Consider the following 6083-nt stretch of genomic DNA (forward strand, 5'->3'; position numbering starts at 1 on the left):
TCCGTATTAATTTTTGCATAATATGTTTTGTCATGTTTGTTGCATTATATTTATCTATAAAGTGAATACGACCATGAACAGAATAAAACTTTCGATAGCAATATGTATTAGTCTACGAGAGATTCTGTTCACACCCATATTCGTGCAATAACCCTATTATTTCAACAGTGCGTTAATTATGGCACAATCTCCGCATTTTATACCAATAATGTAACTTTGAAGCGATATTGAATTGCACGCAACACTTGTGAATATTCCACATTCTAGTTCAATTCTTTTTGGATTATGACGTTGCTATAAAATGTTAAATTTATTTTTGGCTATGAGGTCATTATTTGCATGGGACAGTGTCCCTTTGTTTTTTATACTTTACCTGTCTTTGTTGAATGAAATTTAATTCAATTTTCAATTATTGAAAAAGCAAACAGATTTTATACAGCAATAACGACAAGTAATAACATATATTCAAAAATTATGAGACATATTATGAAAGAAAACCATGTTAAGTCCATAAAAATACTAAATGAGTATATCTATCGCACCTATTGAATTGAATATTACGTTAATCCAGATATGAATTTTGTAGTTGTGCTTCATACATAATTACATTGATTTATAATTAATAAAATCGAAACTTAAATGTTGAAGGTAAATAAGGGGGCGAAGATATCAAGTGATATTCAAAACTCATATGTCGAAGAGAAACTGGTACCGTCATGGGAAAAACCTCAAAATGATGAAAAGGAAAGTCTGCAAAAGAGCACAAAAAAACTAAAGAATAATCAACATACTAAAAGAGATAAATTCAATTTTTCTAGTAATACAAAATATAAAAAGAACATTCGTATAGAATATATGTCTTCTGGTTAAAACGAGATTCCAGTAGAGCATGATCTTTTTACTCTCCCTGAGCACATAAGATCAACATCAGATTTTGGTGACAGGGTTTGTTTTACTCATTCTTAAGTTTTCTAAGTTGTGTTTTGTGTACTGTTGGGTGTCTGTTTGTCTTTTTCTTTTTTAACCATGGTGTTATCAGTTTATTTTCGACTGATGATTTTGAATGTCACATTGATATTCTCCTCGAACGAATGATTGTAAATTTAAATAAGTATTATATTTTAAAGTTTTGTCCATTTGTCGTAGCCCAAGTGTCGTTCTCTTTTGATTGTTGATGACTTATTGCGTGACTTTAGCATCTTATGATCAGTAACACGATGGTTGGAAATACAGTAGCATGATCTGTTCATTCTTCCGTATTTCGCAATAGATTGTTTGTAGTGCTCGCGTCACGGAAGATACTAGATATAGAAAATAGTAGATTAAATTTAGTTTTATAGCTGGCTAAACCTCTCACTTGTATGACAGTCGCATATAATTCCATTATATTGACATTGAACGATGTGTGAACAAAACAAACAGACATAATAGGTAAAAATGTCAAAATAGGGGAACAGCAGTCAATATTGTGTTATAATCTTAATCATTATTAAAAAAAAATCATTTAGACAAAGCACATTAGCAAAAACGATGGACAAAATACAAAATTTTACCATCACATAATAACACAATGAGGGGTTGTATAAGTACCGAGCCAGGTCTAATGAATATTACCAAAAGTAGACTAAGCAGAAAAAGTAACAATTTACAAAGACAAATAAATTGATTTAAAGAACACTTTGACACGTAATAAAGATGATAAACAACGTCATTACCTAGAATAACTTCTTCAAGACCATCGTGATTTATATGTGAAGTTGATATATTTATCAACAAGTTCTTGGTATCTTCCGACGAACTGTAGAAGCTCATAAAGTGATGGTCATTTATTATCTTGGTTTATTACAGAGGCAGTAAGCTTGGTTTTCCTTGTGAGGTACTTTTCTGAAGAAGGATATTTGTAAATAAAACAGCAACGCAACAAATCATAAAGACAATCAAGTTGAAATCGAAAAGAAATCAAAACACATTTTAAAAGATGTAAAAATATACAATGTGGCTGACATGACCCAGTCAAATGAACATGTGACACGATTAAAACTAGTGTTTTATTCAGGTGTCAAAAAATTATTGAATGATACACTGTTAACATCATTTGATGATGGTTAAATACTAAATAAATATCTTTAAGAAAATGTGTGCTTTTTATCATTAAATAATTTAATTTTGAATTCAAGATGTCTTCTGATTGACTGAAATTTCTCGTCTATCAGCTCAGATACATGATTCGTCATGTGACCCAATCTCATTTAAAATGAGCTGTTGGTTTTCGCTACGATACACATCTTACTTACTTACTTATCCTCTTCATCCCCAGTGGGACATAAGGCCACAACAAACTGCCTCCACTTCTCTCTGTCCTTGGCTTGGCTGTACTGGGCTTGGCCCAGGTGTAACCCATTGCTTCTAATTCTGCTGTAACAGTTCTTCGCCAGGTGATTCTAGGTCTCCCTGGTTTCCTTTTTCCTGGTGGTGTCCAATATAGAGCTGTTTTAGGTGTGCGGTGTTGTGGCATTCTCAGTACATGGCCTAACCATCTTAATCTTCGTTGTTTAATTTCTGCTGTTATGCTCTTAGCATTACATTTCTCCAAAAGGGCTCTTGTTGCTTATCTTATTTGGCCAGAATATTCTGTTGATCTTTCTTAGGCAGCTTGTATGGAATGCATCTATTACTTTTTGAAGGTCACTAACCAGAACACGCCAAGTTTCTGAACCATACAGTAGGACAGATTTAACATTGCTGTTGTAAATTCGCAGTTAGGTCCTTAAACTGTACTGGTTGGACTTCCAGATTGTATGAAGTCTTGCAAATGTTGCACGTGCCTTAGATAGTCTTGCCTTTATATCCTTCCCTGTTCCATTATCTTTGCTTATGATGCTTCCAAGGTACTGTGGATTCATTTTTATTCGTGGTATACCAATTTTCGTTGGTTTCGTGGGTCACAGCGAACCACGAATTTAAGAATTCAACGAAGAATAATCCCGAGAAATGTGTATGGAGTCGGATGTTTATTTCCGGTTATGTTATGCAGTTCTAGTATAGTGTTGACTAGCGATAAACATTGTAACATAACACGTTTTTTTTATTGAAAGAAGATACAAGTATTTTGATTAAATCTATAATAAATATATCGAATATCAGTGATAATTTACTTTTTAAAATTGATTAAAACTGTTCATGGAAAATAACTGCAAGTTGTTAATTACCGTGTCATAGTTTGGTTTACCAGTGATTAAAAATCAATAGGATTAAGTACGGGGATATTGCCCGTAGGTAATATTGTTTATGACAGGAACATTTATTTTCACACCTTATACTTATATCACTGTTTATTATATCGTGATTAGGGAAATGAGCTTTCAATCATAAAGTTTTGAATGCCTTATAGAATTCAGACAAGAATTTATAAATTGTAAAACAAACAAATAATTAGTTGTCTCTCTCCATTATTGTAATCGAAGTTATCAATGAACACTTTAACCTAGAATGACCAAGCGAGGATTTTGACAATTCAAAACTTTTTCCATGAATTCCTTCTTTTTTGTTTTGTTTTATTATTGATCAAACCAAGGAGGTTATATGATCACATAAATCAAAAAGAAATCCACGAATTACGTATCTAATTTTTTGTTGTTGTAATCAGCGATCCACGAATTTACGTATACCACGAAACGTCTTTGTTTCTCTATCCACGAAAATTGATACCCACGAAAATAAATGAATCCACAGTAAGTGAAATCTTCAACACTGTCCACTGGCAGATCATTGATTGTTATTGGTGTTGTATTTCTGGTATTTTTTGACATTACCTTGGTCTTCTTGGCATTGACATTCAGACCAGTTTGCTTTGCATAGTTGTTAAGTATGTTGGTCTTCTCTTGGAGGTGTTCACTTGTTGATAATATGGCAATGTCATCAGCAAAATCAAGGTCTTCTAGCTGGTTAAACATGGTCCACTGGATACCCCTTTTCTTGTCTGATGTTGTATGTCTTTGTATCCAGTCAATGGCCAATAAAAATAGGATTGGTGACATAATACATTCCTGTCTTACACCAGATTTAACTTCAAATGAGTCTGAGATAGAGCTATCAAGGATGACACTGCATTCAAAGCTGTTGTAGAAGGCTTTTATTAGTATCAACAATTTTGGTGGAATTCCATATGATTTCACAATTTTCCAAAGAGTTTCTCTATGTATACTGTCAAAAGCCTTTTTGAAGTCAATGAAATTAATGAAGAGTGGTGTGTTCCATTCAATGCATTGCTCAATGATGTTCCTCAGAGTGAAAATTTTCGTCTATGCATCCTCTGCCTCTTCTAAAGCCAGCTTGTTCTTCTCTAAGCTTTTCATCCACAATTTTATCAATTCTTTTTAGAAGAATTTTGCAAAATACCTTACTAGGGACAGAAAGTAATGTAATCCCTCTCCAGTTGTCACAGTTGCGTAGATTGCCTTTCTTTGGTAATTTCACAATCAGGCCTTTGCTCCAGTCTGATGGAATGTCCCCTTCTTTCCAGATGACAAGGAAAAGATTGTGGAGTACTTTGGATGATGTATCTCAGTCTGCCTTTAACATCTCTGCGTGATTGGAATCAATGCCTGGTGTCTTACCTGTCTTCAATGATTTAATGGCATTTCTTACTTCTTCTTTAGTTGGTGGTTCTGTGTTGATGTTTAAATCATCTTCTGATGGTTCAGGGGTAGCTATGATATCAGGCTCAGGGCAGTTTAATACCTCTTTGAAATGTTGGACCCACCTTTCTGCTTGTTCCCTTTCTGTTTTCAATGCTTTGCCATTTTTGCCGTTTACATGTGCTGTCTGTGCATTTGATGTTCCACAGAGTTGTTTGGTGATTTTGTAAACTGTACTCAACTCTCCAAGAATGGCTGCCTTTTCTGCTTCTTTTGCTAGGTCCTCCAGATATTGTCTTTTATCTTTTCTAGCACTTCTTTTAACTTCTTTGTCTTTTGCTCTGTATGTTACTTGTAGTTGATCTTGTAACCTTTTGGACTTTGCATTCACTGATTTCTGTTTTATAGCCTTTCTTTCTTCAATTTTTTGCCAGGTTTCCGATGTTAACCAGTCCTTGTTCTTTTTTGTTTTGTGACCAACTGTCTTTTCTGCCGTTTTTACACTTCTCTTGTACACTACCTTCTCCATCATCAGAGTTTTCTAGCACACTAAACCGATTTTTCAATTCTAAGCAAAAAGCTTTCTTGACATTTGGTGACTTCAACCTTGCTGTGTCTAGCCTCTTTCTATTCTGGTTTTCAGTAGGTGCCTTTCTTAGTTTTAATTTGATGGTAGCTTTCAGTAGATAGTGATCACAATTTACATCTGCACCCCTCAGTACTCGTACATCTCTTAATGATCTACGCCACTTGTTGCTCACCAGTATATGGTCAATCTGGTTAACTGTTCTTCCATCAGGTGATTTCCATGTTAGTTTATGGATGTTTTTATGTGGAAAGATGGTCCCTCCTATTACCAGTTTATTACAAAGACAAAGATCGATAGCACGTTCGCCATTCTCATTTTTCACCCCGCAACCATGCCTGCCCGTGACATTTTCAGAATCAGTGTTGTCCGATCCTACTTTTGCATTTATATCTCCCATTATTACCAGCATGTCGTGTTGAGGTACTTTGGAAATGGCAGTCTGCAGTTGTTCGTAAAAATCATCCTTGGTCTCATCTTCGGCATCATTTGTTGGTGCGTAACACTGTATGATAGAAAGTTTACAGTAGTCAGAGTTAAATCTTGCTGTTACTAACCTTTCACTGATTGGTTCCCATTCTAGTAGTGTTTTTGCCTTTTCTTTGCATATGATTATTGCTACACCATTAATATGTCTGTCAGTGTTTCCAGAGTGAAGGATGATGTTTCCACTATTTGTTCTCGTCTTTCCTGAGCCAGTCCAACGACATTCGCTCACACCAAGAATGTCCAACCTGTAGTGCTGCATTTCCTTGATGACCTGTGCAGTCTTTGATGTTTCATACATGGTTCGAACATTCCAGGCTCCTATATGTATTTGTACTTTAGGCCCTAGAAGACTCGTATTCATTTTCCTAGTT

General features: G+C 34.8%; 1 long non-coding RNA gene across 1 annotated transcript in view; it reads left to right on the forward strand.

Annotated features, from left to right (window-relative positions):
- Nucleotides 1–3347, forward strand: part of LOC143075473 (uncharacterized) — a 425173-nt gene extending 421826 nt beyond the window's left edge. The window contains exon 4 of the long non-coding RNA XR_012978326.1: nt 2889–3347. This is a non-coding gene — a long non-coding RNA (uncharacterized LOC143075473). The remainder of the gene's footprint in view (nt 1–2888) is intronic.
- Nucleotides 3348–6083: the final 2736 nt, after the last annotated feature.

This window comes from Mytilus galloprovincialis, chromosome 5 (assembly GCF_965363235.1).
Source record: "Mytilus galloprovincialis chromosome 5, xbMytGall1.hap1.1, whole genome shotgun sequence".
Lineage (NCBI taxonomy): Eukaryota > Metazoa > Mollusca > Bivalvia > Mytilida > Mytilidae > Mytilus > Mytilus galloprovincialis.